The sequence below is a fragment of the Uranotaenia lowii genome, chromosome 2 (genome assembly GCF_029784155.1).
Source record: "Uranotaenia lowii strain MFRU-FL chromosome 2, ASM2978415v1, whole genome shotgun sequence".
NCBI lineage: Eukaryota > Metazoa > Arthropoda > Insecta > Diptera > Culicidae > Uranotaenia > Uranotaenia lowii.
Window position 1 is genome coordinate 400,312,150 of NC_073692.1, and position 14,759 is coordinate 400,326,908.

At 28.5% G+C, this 14,759-nt stretch overlaps 1 long non-coding RNA gene across 1 annotated transcript; it reads left to right on the forward strand.

Annotated features, from left to right (window-relative positions):
- Positions 1-12,288: 12,288 nt before the first annotated feature.
- LOC129749666 (uncharacterized) lies at positions 12,289-13,632 on the forward strand. The gene is made up of 3 exons (XR_008738125.1): positions 12,289-12,990; positions 13,049-13,265; positions 13,325-13,632. It is a non-coding gene; the product is annotated as an uncharacterized LOC129749666 (long non-coding RNA).
- The last annotated feature ends 1,127 nt before the right edge of the window (positions 13,633-14,759 follow it).

Here is a 14,759-nt window from a genome sequence, read left to right on the forward strand (position 1 = left end):
ATTGTCAAAATTGTCAAAATTGTCAAAATTGTCAAAATTGTCAAAATTGTCAAAATTGTCAAAATTGTCAAAATTGTCAAAATTGTCAAAATTGTCAAAATTGTCAAAATTGTCAAAATTGTCAAAATTGTCAAAATTGTCAAAATTGTCAAAATTGTCAAAATTGTCAAAATTGTCAAAATTGTCAAAATTGTCAAAATTGTCAAAATTGTCAAAATTGTCAAAATTGTCAAAATTGTCAAAATTGTCAAAATTGTCAAAATTGTCAAAATTGTCAAAATTGTCAAAATTGTCAAAATTGTCAAAATTGTCAAAATTGTCAAAATTGTCAAAATTGTCAAAATTGTCAAAATTGTCAAAATTGTCAAAAATCAAAATTTTCAAAATTGTCAAAATTGTCAAAATTGTCAAAATTGTCAAAATTGTCAAAATTGTCAAAATTGTCAAAATTGTCAAAATTGTCAAAATTGTCAAAATTGTCAAAATTGTCAAAATTGTCAAAATTGTCAAAATTGTCAAAATTGTCAAAATTGTCAAAATTGTCAAAATTGTCAAAATTGTCAAAATTGTCAAAATTGTCAAAATTGTCAAAATTTTCAAAATTTTCAAAATTTTCAAAATTGTCAAAATTGTCAAAATTGTCAAAATTGTCAAAATTGTCAAAATTGTCAAAATTGTCAAAATTGTCAAAATTGTCAAAATTGTCAAAATTGTCAAAATTGTCAAAATTGTCAAAATTGTCAAAATTGTCAAAATTGTCAAAATTGTCAAAATTGTCAAAATTGTCAAAATTGTCAAAATTGTCAAAATTGTCAAAATTGTCAAAATTGTCAAAATTGTCAAAATTGTCAAAATTGTCAAAATTGTCAAAATTGTCAAAATTGTCAAAATTGTCAAAATTGTCAAAATTGTCAAAATTGTCAAAATTGTCAAAATTGTCAAAATTGTCAAAATTGTCAAAATTGTCAAAATTGTCAAAATTGTCAAAATTGTCAAAATTGTCAAAATTGTCAAAATTGTCAAAATTGTCAAAATTGTCAAAATTGTCAAAATTGTCAAAATTGTCAAAATTGTCAAAATTGTCAAAATTGTCAAAATTGTCAAAATTGTCAAAATTGTCAAAATTGTCAAAATTGTCAAAATTGTCAAAATTGTCAAAATTGTCAAAATTGTCAAAATTGTCAAAATTGTCAAAATTGTCAAAATTGTCAAAATTGTCAAAATTGTCAAAATTGTCAAAATTGTCAAAATTGTCAAAATTGTCAAAATTGTCAAAATTGTCAAAATTGTCAAAATTGTCAAAATTGTCAAAATTGTCAAAATTGTCAAAATTGTCAAAATTGTCAAAATTGTCAAAATTGTCAAAATTGTCAAAATTGTCAAAATTGTCAAAATTGTCAAAATTGTCAAAATTGTCAAAATTGTTAAAATTGTCAAAATTGTCAAAATATTCAAAATTGTCAAAATTGTCAAAACTGTCAAAATTGTCAAAATTGTCAAAATTGTCAAAATTGTCAAAATTGTCAAAATTGTCAAAATTGTCAAAATTGTCAAAATTGTCAAAATTGTCAAAATTGTCAAAATTGTCAAAATTGTCAAAATTGTCAAAATTGTCAAAATTGTTAAAATTGTTAAAATTGTCAAAATTGTCAAAATTGTCAAAATTGTCAAAATTGTCAAAATTGTCAAAATTGTCAAAATTGTCAAAATTGTCAAAATTGTCAAAATTGTCAAAATTGTCAAAATTGTCAAAATTGTCAAAATTTTCAAAATTGTCAAAATTGTCAAAATTGTCAAAATTGTCAAAATTGTCAAAATTGTCAAAATTGTCAAAATTGTCAAAATTGTCAAAATTGTCAAAATTGTCAAAATTGTCAAAATTGTCAAAATTGTCAAAATTGTCAAAATTGTCAAAATTGTCAAAATTGTCAAAATTGTCAAAATTGTCAAAATTGTCAAAATTGTCAAATTGTCAAATTGTCAAAATTGTCAAAATTGTCAAAATTGTCAAAATTGACAAAATTGTCAAAATTGTCAAAATTGTCAAAATTGTCAAAATTGTCAAAATTGTCAAAATTGTCAAAATTGTCAAAATTGTCAAAATTGTCAAAATTGTCAAAATTGTCAAAATTGTCAAAATTGTCAAAATTGTCAAAATTGTCAAAATTGTCAAAATTGTCAAAATTGTCAAAATTGTCAAAATTGTCAAAATTGTCAAAATTGTCAAAATTGTCAAAATTGTCAAAATTGTCAAAATTGTCAAAATTGTCAAAATTGTCAAAATTGTCAAAATTGTCAAAATTGTCAAAATTGTCAAAATTGTCAAAATTGTCAAAATTGTCAAAATTGTCAAAATTGTCAAAATTGTCAAAATTGTCAAAATTGTCAAAATTGTCAAAATTGTCAAAATTGTCAAAATTGTCAAAATTGTCAAAATTGTCAAAATTGTCAAAATTGTCAAAATTGTCAAAATTGTCAAAATTGTCAAAATTGTCAAAATTGTCAAAATTGTCAAAATTGTCAAAATTGTCAAAATTGTCAAAATTGTCAAAATTGTCAAAATTGTCAAAATTGTCAAAATTGCCAAAATTGTCAAAATTGTCAAAATTGTCAAAATTGTCAAAATTGTCAAAATTGTCAAAATTGTCAAAATTGTCAAAATTGTCAAAATTGTCAAAATTGTCAAAATTGTCAAAATTGTCAAAATTGTCAAAATTGTCAAAATTGTCAAAATTGTCAAAATTGTCAAAATTGTCAAAATTGTCAAAATTGTCAAAATTGTCAAAATTGTCAAAATTGTCAAAATTGTCAAAATTGTCAAAATTGTCAAAATTGTCAAAATTGTCAAAATTGTCAAAATTGTCAAAATTGTCAAAATTGTCAAAATTGTCAAAATTGTCAAAATTGTCAAAATTGTCAAAATTGTCAAAATTGTCAAAATTGTCAAAATTGTCAAAATTGTCAAAATTGTCAAAATTGTCAAAATTGTCAAAATTGTCAAAATTGTCAAAATTGTCAAAATTGTCAAAATTGTCAAAATTGTCAAAATTGTCAAAATTGTCAAAATTGTCAAAATTGTCAAAATTGTCAAAATTGTCAAAATTGTCAAAATTGTCAAAATTGTCAAAATTGTCAAAATTGTCAAAATTGTCAAAATTGTCAAAATTGTCAAAATTGTCAAAATTGTCAAAATTGTCAAAATTGTCAAAATTGTCAAAATTGTCAAAATTGTCAAAATTGTCAAAATTGTCAAAATTGTCAAAATTGTCAAAATTGTCAAAATTGTCAAAATTGTCAAAATTGTCAAAATTGTCAAAATTGTCAAAATTGTCAAAATTGTCAAAGTTGTCAAAATTGTCAAAATTGTCAAAATTGTCAAAATTGTCAAAATTGTCAAAATTGTCAAAATTGTCAAAATTGTCAAAATTGTCAAAATTGTCAAAATTGTCAAAATTGTCAAAATTGTCAAAATTGTCAAAATTGTCAAAATTGTCAAAATTGTCAAAATTGTCAAAATTGTCAAAATTGTCAAAATTGTCAAAATTGTCAAAATTGTCAAAATTGTCAAAATTGTCAAAATTGTCAAAATTGTCAAAACTGTCAAAATTGTCAAAATTGTCAAAATTGCTCACATCTTACTCGTCAAAATTTCATATCCAAAATATCTTATACAATTTTCAGAAATTTCACAAAAAATAGCAATTATTATTACTTAAATCTTTTTTCATAAATTCGAAATAACTTACTGTAATTAATGTAAAACTACAATAAAAAAATGTAAGTTCACCTATTTTTAAGAGAAATTTGCCGAAATTTACGAAATTACACAATCATTTTAGAACATATCAGAATTTAAGAGAGAATTTTAGTTATTTACAAAAAATTTAAGAAATGACAGATAAAAATAGAGATATTTACATAAATTTTTAAAAATTTACAAAAACTTTAAGAAATTTACAAAAAAATAACAGATATTCACAGAAACTAAATGCAGTTTACAAAAACTTTCAGAGATTTTCCCATATTTATATATTTTTTTTAATTTATTGAAATTTACAGAAATATTAAAAGAATTTTAATTGACAATTTTTTTTTGATATCTACATTTATCAACGAAAATGAACAAGTTTTTCAGATATAAGCGAAAATAGTATACAGAAATTAATAGAAATTAACAAAAAAAAAATTTAAAAAAGTTAACACAAATTTACAAAAATTTACAAAAATTTACAAAAAGTTACTAAAATTTACAAAAATTTACAAAAATTTACAAAAATTTGCAAAAAATTACAAAACTTACAAAAGTTTACAAAAATTTACAAAAATATACAAAAATTTGCGAAAATTACAAAAATTAACAAAAAATTTACGACAGTCAAAAATTTACAAAAATTTAAAAAAATTAACAAAAATTTACAAAAATTTTCAAAAATTTACAAAAACTTCCAAAAATTTACAAAAATTCACAAAAATTTACAAAAATTTTCAAAAATTTACAAAAATTTTCAAAAATTTAGAAAAATTTCAAAAATTTACAAAAATTTACAAAAATTTACAAAAATTTACAAAAATTTACAAAAATTCACAAAAATTTACAAAAATTTACAAAAATTTACAAAAATTTACAAAAATTTCCAAAAATTTACAAAAATTTACAAAAATTTACAAAAATTTACAAAAATTTACAAAAATTTACAAAAATTTACAAAAATTTACAAAAATTTACAAAAATTTACAAAAATTTACAAAAATTTACAAAAATTTACAAAAATTTATAAAAATTTACAAAAATTTACAAAAATTTTCAAAACTTTACAAAAATTTACAAAAATTTACAAAAATTTACAAAAATTTACAAAAATTTTCAAAAATTTACAAAAATTTCAAAAATTTACAAAAATTTAGAAAAACTTACAAAAATTTACAATAATTAATAAACATTTATAAAAAATTACAAAAATTTACATGTAACTAGTGACAGAAATCTACAGAAGTTGACAGAAATTTTCTGAAATTTTAAGAAATCACCTGAAATTCACAGAAATTTACTGAAAATTACAGTAATTTATAGAAATTTGCAGGAATTTGCAGACATTTACTGAAATTAAAATAAATTAAACGAATTTTTACAGCATATTACAGATATTTACAAAAATTTAATTAAATTCAAAGGAATTTACAAAAATTTACAGAAATTTACAGAAATTTACGGCATTTTACCGAAATTTACCGAAATATACCAAAATTCACAGGAATTTACAGAAACAACTTAAAATTTATAAACATTAAAAGAATTTTAAAATTTTTAACAGAAATCTACAGACCTTTACAGTTCATTACTGAAATGGACAGTATTGCAGGAATTGTTACTTGTTTGTTGTTTACAGGAATTTTTCAGAAATTCACAGAAATTTACCGAAATTTACAGAAATGTACAAGAATTTACAGAAATTTACAGAAATTTACAGAAACTTACAGAAATTTACAGAAATTTACAGAAATTTACAGAAATTTACAGAAATTTACAGAAATTTACAGAAATTTACACAAATTTACAGAAATTTACAGAAATTTACACAGAAATTTACAGAAATTTACAGAAATTCACAGTAATTTACAGAAACTTACAGACATTTTCCGAAATTTACAGAAATTTACAGAAATGTATCGAAATTTACAGAAATTTACAGAAATGTACAGAAATGTACAGAAATATACAGAAATTCACAGAAATTTACAGAAATTAACAGAACTTACAAAAATATTCAGAAATTTTTAGAAATTTACTACATAAATTTACATAAATTTACATAATTTTATAGATAATTACAGAAATTTACAGAAATTTACAGAAAATTACTGAAATTTTAATAAATTTCCAGGAATTCGCATAAATTTAAAGAAATTTACAGAAATTCACAGAAATTTAAAGAAATTTGAAGAAGTTCACAGACATTTACAGAAAATAACAGAAATTTACAGAAATTTGCAGAAAATAACAGAAATTTTCAGAAAATTATAGAAAATTACAGAATTTAACAGAAATTAACAGAAATTAACAGAAATTTACAGACATTTACAGAAATTTGCAAAAATTTACAGAAATTGACAGAAATTTGTAGAAACTTACAGAAATTTACCGAAATTTACAGAAATTTACAGAGATTTACAGAAATTTACAGAAATTTACAGAAATTCTTAGAAATTTACAGATATTTACAAAAATTAACAGAAACTTAAAAAATTATCGAAAAACTACAGAAATTTGTGGAAATTTACAGAAATTTACAGAAATTTCTAGACATTTACAAAAATTAACAGAAATTGACTGAAATTTGAAGAAATTTACAGAAATTTACAGAAATTTACAGAAATTTACAGAAATTTACAGAAATTTATAGAAATTTACAGAAATTTACAGAAACTCACAGAAACTTACAGAAATGTTTCAGAATGCTGTTTGGATTTTTCCCTATGCAAAGGAAGAAGAAAACGTTTTTTTTTCATTTATTTTAGTTGAAAGTTTTGCTGTAAACCACACTGAAGTACTGCAGATAGAACAGGGTTGCGTTGTTGTCACCAATTATTTGAATATCGGTTCGAAATTCTCCATTCGGCAGCGCCGAGGGCCACGCAAATTTCACCGCCGTGAAACCTTCGATTGTATAGTTTCCCTAAAAATATTTAATCGAACTGTTAAAAGTGTCTTTTTAAATATTTTTTTTGAAGATATTTACATGAACAGGACACCTGGTCGCACTGAGAGAAGGAAACAGCTTGAGAAAACTTTCAAAAATCAAATCGGCCAGCATGTCCTTGCGTTGTGGTCCCTGATGGAAATATTCGCAAACATCCAGCTCACTGTCCAGCGTCGAGTACGGCTCAAAGGATGATCCAAATTTGTAGAACACTTTAAACTTCGATGTGACCACCGATTGGGGCTGGACGATCTCGACTAGGAGTTTCAGTTCGGCAGGCCGCTTCCGGTAAAGTTTCAACTTACAGGCATGAACGACACTGTGCTTGTAGGGTTGCCCTGGGCAGAACACTTTCGAAACATGAACGTTGTGGTCCGGAGGTTTAGCGTTAATGTCCAGACTTCGGACAGCAACGATACAGCTATCGGTCGTAAAAATCAGCAAAACGCCTAACATTAACGTTCTCATTATGACTGTAAACTAGCTGCTCTTTTAACAAGGTATTTATGCTGAATTTTCTCTCCAACCATTTGGGGCTATTGGCTAATGAGACATTTTCTAATATTTGGATTTTATTGAAGTTTTTATTTTACAAAAAATTAAAAAAATGTCATTTGTTTAAACCAACATAGAGGAAAATTCTTTATACACACTGAGACTTACTACAAAGAACATTTTCTTGAAATTGATAGCTTTTTGAGGATTTATATCCTGAACTATTGTAACAACCTTTGCGATGAAGAATTACACTTTCGTGTAACCGTAATGGTTTTTAAACCATTTAAGTATTAATTATGTTTATTCCCATCACCGTTACATACCGTTGGAATGTTTGAGCTGAAAAAAACTGCTCTGATTCTCCTATCCAGTGACCATTAATCGTTGAAATGCATCTGAATGCCATAACTTGAATGGGAAAATTGTTTTTTGATTGAAAAAACAAAGGTTCAGTAATTACCATTTTTTATCTTTCATCGCATCGATAAAAAAGATTACAAAAATGTTTTTTGGTCATTACACTTTCAGATTCAATTGAAAGCTTTAAGTTGAATCGACAAGTTCCAAAATATGGCTAATGATTGAAGTGAATGTGTTCACAAAATCAACGGTAAATAAGTTCATACAACAAATCCAACAATCCAATTTTTTAGAACACTAATAAAACATTCTTTCATATTAAAATAAATAAACCTTTGGTTTAATGGTCAAACCATAGGTTGAACATTAATTTTAGAAACGTTTTATCGTAAAATTGATTTAATTTGAGACCATCTTCGTGTCTCTAAAACCAAGCCAAAATGCTTCCCAACAAAAAAATATTAAAAGAAAAAATTAACTGCCAAGCTCCAGTAAAAAAAACAAGAAAAAAGGAAAAAAAAAATAGAAAGAATCCACAATCCCAAATGGTTCCAGTCACGCTTTCGCACTCATGTAAAAATCACATGTAAGCTTCATACGTGTTTGGTGGCACATACAGCATACATACATATGTACATAGACATAGGAAAAGCCGCGCGCACACATTACACAAATTCAATCCCGGCCCATTAGAGAAATGCTTTCTGCTTTTCTAAATCTGCAAAATTAATCTTCCTCCCGGAGTCGGCCTGCCATCAATGATGTCCGGTCTTTCGGCTGGGAGTTGGGATGGGGTTTTTCGGAATCGTTTGGCTGGCGGCGGTGGCAGCTGGGATGAGTTGGGTTGGAAAAGCTCCCGGAGGTGGCTGGCCTGGGAAGCATGGGAAAGCCCACCAAGTTCGAAGGAGCAAAGAAAAAATAAAACTGGTTGAAGAAAAGAGCGTGAACGGTTTGCCTGTTATTTTTTTTATGTAAAGGGTAATACGGGACATTGTGCTTTTTTAAGCAAATTTGTCCGGAACAAATTTTAAATCTTTCTTTTGTCACTCGGAGTTGAGACATAAAACAAAACAATTCAAATTTTCAAATTAATTAGAATAAAATGAATAAAAGCTTGTATAAAAAAATTAATGCTACAGATTTTTCAAATTTTCGAAAAAAATCTGTCAATAAAAAGAATTGGAAATATCTGTTTTTTTTTTTATTTTTAAAGAGAGAAAGGGGGATGGGAGCTGGTGCTAACAAACACGTCTACAATAATTGCTGAACCTTCTCTTACACTTGAACTTCATTGAACAAAATCAAAGCTATTTTCAAAATATATAAATTAGATAGGAATATTTAGAACGTATTTTTGACTTATTTTTGAAATATACACATTTCTGTACGGGATAACATCAAAAACCGTTTAGTTTGTGATTACCTACATTTCAAAATTCGTGGTCTTACTCCGAAGAAGAGAAAAAAGTATCATGCACAAGTGGTGTTTTGTACTAAAATACAATTTTGCATTGGATTTGGAGTATATTAACTAAAGATTCCGCAATAAATTCAAATGTTCGCCAGAAAGCCAATTTCATACCAATTCCAGTGGTGTCATTACATAATTGCTAATAATGCAGAAATGTCCCAAAATACGTCAACTTTTCAATGTTCTGCTCAAAAATTATCTGGTGAGACTTAAACAATTTTCATCGATTGACTACACTACTCTACTCAATTTGTTTTTTGGACGTCATCATCTTGAAAAATTCCAAAAAAGTACAGGGTCTTGCACTTGAACTGCTTCATTACTTCAACAGTAATTATTTCGTTGATTACGAAACAGCATTGCACGACCCCTCGTCGCTTTGTTTACATTAAATCTTAGCTATCATTGGATGTAAGTGTTACTTTTGTAATCAGGTGTTATCCGGAAAAATGGATCTCGAACAGAAACGTAGCGCTGTGCTTGCCTTGTTCCTAGCTGGCAAGCGACAGAAGGATATAAGTGTGTGCAGAAGTTTTGTATACCGTACGAATAAAAGATACACACTACCAAAAAAATCTGTAAAATTACATCACATATGATGTAAATAAAAAGAAGCATCATATATTACGGAGTATTCAGTGTCAGTTGGAAATTACACGCCAGTAAAATTTTGCAACTTGTAAAATAAAAAATGATGTAAAATTAGCAACGTGTAAAATAAAAATGATGTAAATTATAAAATCACTGAATATTGGAAGAAAAACTTTCCAATTGGATTTTTGTTTTGTTTTATTTAATATGATTCAATATGATTCAATACTGGAATTTTCTCGTCTCTTAGTAAAAATAGAAATCCTTCAATAATTAATACAATTCATTTTATTTGGAGACAAATTATTTTAATCACACACATAAGTTTTATTACTTTTATTTTCTTCCACGACGTACCGGATCCAAAGTTGAGCAACGTGGATCCGCTTCCTAAACCGCACCCCTGCTTCTCGAAGATCTCCGGGAACCATCAAAACCGATTAACTTACTCGCGCGCGGGAAAAATACTTTGGCGCACGACTTGACTTAACAGTTTTTCTCACATTTGTCTGTTCCTGTTCTTCACAGTTTATAATTTTACATGCCATTATCACGTTCAGTGTATTGTAATATTTCATGTCGTGTAATTTTAAGAAATTTCCAATTCAGTGTTGTTGATTATTTTGTGTGACCAAAAAAAAGTTTTAAAATTACATCACATATGATGGAACAAAAAAGAAGCATCACAGATGATGGAATTTTCAGGGCGAGTTGAATGTTACACGTCTATAAACTTCAACAGACGTGTAAAATTTGAAAGACATGTAAAATATTAAGGGGGGGGGGTAGGGTATAACGGGTATAAAAAAACACAATTTTCACGATTTTTTTCTAGAGCTATCGTTCAAACAAATGTATTAAAATTTTTTGCATTATACAAAGCCTTGTTAAAAGAACATTCAGTAATTTTTTCGTAGAAAAATATTGAAAAATGAGCCGGTGGCGGAGCATTTTCGAGGATGCCTTTTAGAAAACAGGATTTGCGGTGGACACTGTATCTCAGCACAGAATCATCTGAAGTCAAAAAATCAGAGCAACATATTTTTAATAGATGTTTTTCTGGACCCCAACGTTTTTATTTAACTTAAAAAAATTTTTATGAAATTTTTGTGGCTGTTTGAAGTAAAAACTACGATTTTTCACTTAAAAATCCGCCATTTTTCACCTCTAAAATCTCCCCAAAGTAAAAAAATTAAAAAAGAAAAACGTTGGGGTCTGGTATTTTATATGTAGAAAATATGTTCCAAATTTGAAAAGAATCGGATAAGTAGTTTTCAAATGACGATGTCCACGGACTTTGAAAATGTGCTTTCGAGAAAAACGCGTTTGAAGTTTCTGCTCTTGCTTTCTTGCAGTATTAGATAGGAGGAGATAAAGGCCTATAACTTCTACAGTTTTGCTTCAATTGACTTGAAAATTTGACACAACATTCTTGAAATGTTTTACAAAAAGAAAATAAAAAAATCAAAAAATCGATTTTTTTAAAGTGTTAGACCCTACCCCCCCCTTAAGACGTGTAATATTTAATTCGCACTGAAAATTCCGTCGTATGTGATGCTTCTTTTTATTTACATCATATGTGATGTAAATTTACATCAAATATTCGCGTTCCGTGTCAAGTAATATTTGTGTCATACAAATTCAGTGCTTTTAAGGATTCAACTTTTTTTAATTTGTAAATTTACATCAATAAATCGCGTTCCACGTCATGTAATGATACAGCTTTTCAATTTCAGTGTTGTTAAGGATTTAGACTGGAAGTGCAAAAAAACGATATGGTGGGGGGCTGTGGGGGATGATTAGGAACCAACAGAATGGATTTTACTCTTATTTACAGCACAGAAATAACTTTATTCTTCCGACCTAGAATCTCGCATCAACCAAGGAATATTTAAAGGAGGTAGTGCCGAGGCAGCCTTGCTTTAGTATTAGTACCGCCTGTGACGTCACTGTTGCCAATAATCCTTAAATTTATCTGAAAATTTTTCCTTTTTTGTTAGCAATTAAAAAAATTTGAAGATTTTTTCAACTTTGAAGGCACACATTTCTAGAAATATTATTGTTCTTCAAGACAGGTACTAAAAAAGTTGAATGTAGTAGTTGTTTTGCTTTAATTCAGACGATTGAAGTTGCTGAGGCATCCTAACTCAAATTGACAAAACTTGATAATTTGTTCAAAATTTTGCTTATAAATGTTGAAATCAGTTAGGTTTGAATCGTTGATAAAATAAAATAACCAAAAATAGTATTTTTCGAATCCAACCACAATCTTGTATGGAATTTAGTAAACCAAAGTTGCAATGGTTTTATTGGTGTTAATTTTTCTAAATTAGAAATTCATATGGTACACCATGTTAGATTCAAATCATGACAATGAGGTGCACTGCCATAAACTACCAATCAGACCTTTTGAAAGGGGAAAATTATTATTTTTGCTCGTTTCACATAGAGCATGACTGGGCATTCAATAACAAATTCAAGAATAATACTCACTGCAGTCTATTAAACACAAAGAAACCTCATAGCACAATCAACTAGTGGCCTTACAACATAATCCGAATCAAATTGGATTCTAATTTAGTTCTTTAATGTGTTTAACTTTAAAATTTGAGTTCTACACAGCAAAAAAATCTGAATCCTTAAAAGCACTGAAATTGGAAACCCCTAATATTACATGACATAGAACACGATTCTGTAATGTAAATTTAAATTATTAAAAATAATTGAACCGTTTACAGCACTGAAATTGAGTCGAACTAATATTACATGACACAGAATACGATTTCGTAATGTAAAATTCCGTCATTTATGATGCTTCTTTTCTTTTACATCATATATGCTGTAATTTTACAGATTATTTTCGTACTCTCAAAAACGTTTGAATCCTCAACAGCACTGAACAAAATTTTTCCTAAAATTACACAACATGTAATGTTATAATGACATTGAATTTAATCTACACATGACATAGAATGTCGTGTAAACTAAAACGATGTATCCCAAAAAACACTGAAACTGAAAATTCCTAATATCACACGACATGGAATGTTTTAAATACAAGTAAAAAAAATAACATTAAAAAATCGATTTGTTTTGTTTAACGTCGCTCGTTTTAATAATGCGTCCTCATCGCAGTTGAATCAATTTATTTAACAAAATCGTTTGCTCAAATTTAAGTACAGTGAAACATGCGATAATTGGGGTCAATTGAAAGTTGAACTTTGTGCAATATTTTCATAGTGTTGTTTTGTTTAGTGCTGCAGACAATTTGTTCGTGCATAAAATCAAAAAGTTTGATCTGCGACGGGTTTTTGCAGCCAGTGAGCAGTAAATTTATTAACTTAAAATACGGAGACAACGGACCAGGCTAGTGTAAGTAACTGAGTTGTGTTTTTGATTGAATACTTATCGTGACAAAACATTTTTCTAGCCATTTACAACTTCATCTTGGAAAACTTTTAACCGGGGAATGCGAAAAATGAGTTATGTGCCAGCTTCCGTCAGTTGATGACAATTGTGGCTTCATCAAATTGTCCCGAAAAGCAGCACCGCACCCTCAACTTTAGTTCAGAGGCGCAGAAAAAATTATCCCAGCTGCAGAACCTGTGCTACTTAGATGACACCGGAATGCTGCTGCTGGTGTATATGTGAGTTAATTTTCGTTAATTTTTAGAACAGTCATTGAATAACTTTTACGTTCTTTCAGTGAAGTTGGCCCAGGCGTACGATTCGGTATTAAAAAGATGAAATGTTTGCCGATAGGCAAAGTTTTCCTGTTCCTGAAAAAGTTGAGTGTCTTAATCGAACGCATCCTGCGCGAGATAGCCAAAAAAACGGTTTCGGATTTCAGTTCAGGTGACCGTAGGACTGCTCTACCGGACTGTAAAATACTTTTACAAATATTTTTAGGAATTTAGTTAATGTTAAGCCTAGATAAGGATGTGTAATTTAAGTTGGCTGAGGGAGACTTAAGATGAGAAGTTTTTTTTTTATAATCAAATCAAAACACCAAAAACAAACCAAAGCTATTTTGTGAAAAAATGTAGCTTTATTGTCATTATGACGAATAAATTATTTTCATTTATATTATCGGATCTTATCATTCAAATACACAACGAAAGAAATAAGAAGCAACATATTCGACGGAATTTTCAGTGCGAGTTAAATATTACATGCCCTAATGAATTACACGCTGTAAAGTTTTACATGTCTGTAAAGAATCACATGTCGTAAAATTTTACACGTCTTTGAAATTTACAGGTGTATAATTTTTACTCGCACTGAGAATTCCGTCATATATGATGCTTCTTTTTCTTTACATCATATGTGATGTAATTTTACAGATTTTTTTCGTTGTGTGTACCAGTATAAACCTTCGAAAGCTTGGCAACAGTGACGTCACGAAAAAAATCCAATATGGCTCTCGGCACTACCTTCTTTCAATATTCCTTGCGCATCAACTACCCTCCGATCCATCCGCTCACCGCGCTCACCTCTATCCCTCTCCTCTTCTCTAGTATAGGACAGGGGTAGGACTCTTCACATGCAAGGGATAAGACTTTAGTTCTCTTAAGAGTATAGCACCTATCTAGACCCTATAATCCCCCCTTAGTTTTATTTGAATTTATTGTTAATGTGGACGTAATCCATAAATTTAGCAGGTTCTGTTCGAGCACGCTTTGTACGCGTGCGCTGTTCTTTTGGTGATGATGAACCAACTGATGTTTGTAGCTGTTAACTGGTTTGTTTCTCTAACTGTAGCGATTATGCTGCTAATTGTTCAGTTGTGTAGGCTGGAGATCTTCTTCCGCGTCAATCCGCTTGAGGTTAGCCACATTCCGTCGGTATTCCTTTCCATCATCCATTGAACGCACCGTTGTATCTGCACCTGTCCTCCTGATCACAAAGATTTCTTCGGGAGCGAAAGTAGAACTTAGTTTATTCTCTTTGCGCATACGCTTCACCAAAACTCGATCTCCGACCTTTATCTAACTTGCACGTGCTCGACGCTTCGCATCAGCTGCGACTCTTCCTTTTTCCTTTTGTAATTTATCGTGATCTCGTATATCTTCATCCTTGTTAGAAATTTGTGGAATTTGTGGTAGCTTGGAGCGTATTCTTCGACCGAACAGTAATTCTGA